The 333-nt window shown below is 26.7% G+C and overlaps 1 protein-coding gene across 4 annotated transcripts in view; it reads left to right on the plus strand.

Annotated features, from left to right (window-relative positions):
- Positions 1–333, plus strand: part of LOC116842112 (protein bicaudal C) — a 40,844-nt gene that overhangs the window by 4,524 nt on the left and 35,987 nt on the right. The window lies entirely within an intron of this gene.

The following is a 333-nucleotide window of genomic DNA, read 5'->3' on the forward strand; positions in this document are numbered from 1 at the left end:
ATATATATATATATATATATATATATATATATATTGATAATGTGCGATACCTTACACTGAGAAAGAAATACTTGAAAATTTATTTGTGGGAGATATACAGTTTATTTCACAGAAATAAATTCTGTTTCACGAAAACTTGAAATAACAATAAACTTTATATCGTACAAAATCAATTTTCAAATATTTTTTCTCAGTTTATGAGTCGTCCAAGAGATCATTTTACGAACTATATTGATTCAATGAGATTGCTTTTGACGACAAGAATAATATCAGTTATCTCGAGCATAATGACGTATTATACGCGTGACACGTGTAATTTGTCTTAGACCTCTA

The sequence above is a fragment of the Odontomachus brunneus genome, unplaced genomic scaffold, assembly GCF_010583005.1.
Source record: "Odontomachus brunneus isolate Ranch 3 - 2012 unplaced genomic scaffold, Obru_v1 Obru_scaffold_021, whole genome shotgun sequence".
NCBI lineage: Eukaryota > Metazoa > Arthropoda > Insecta > Hymenoptera > Formicidae > Odontomachus > Odontomachus brunneus.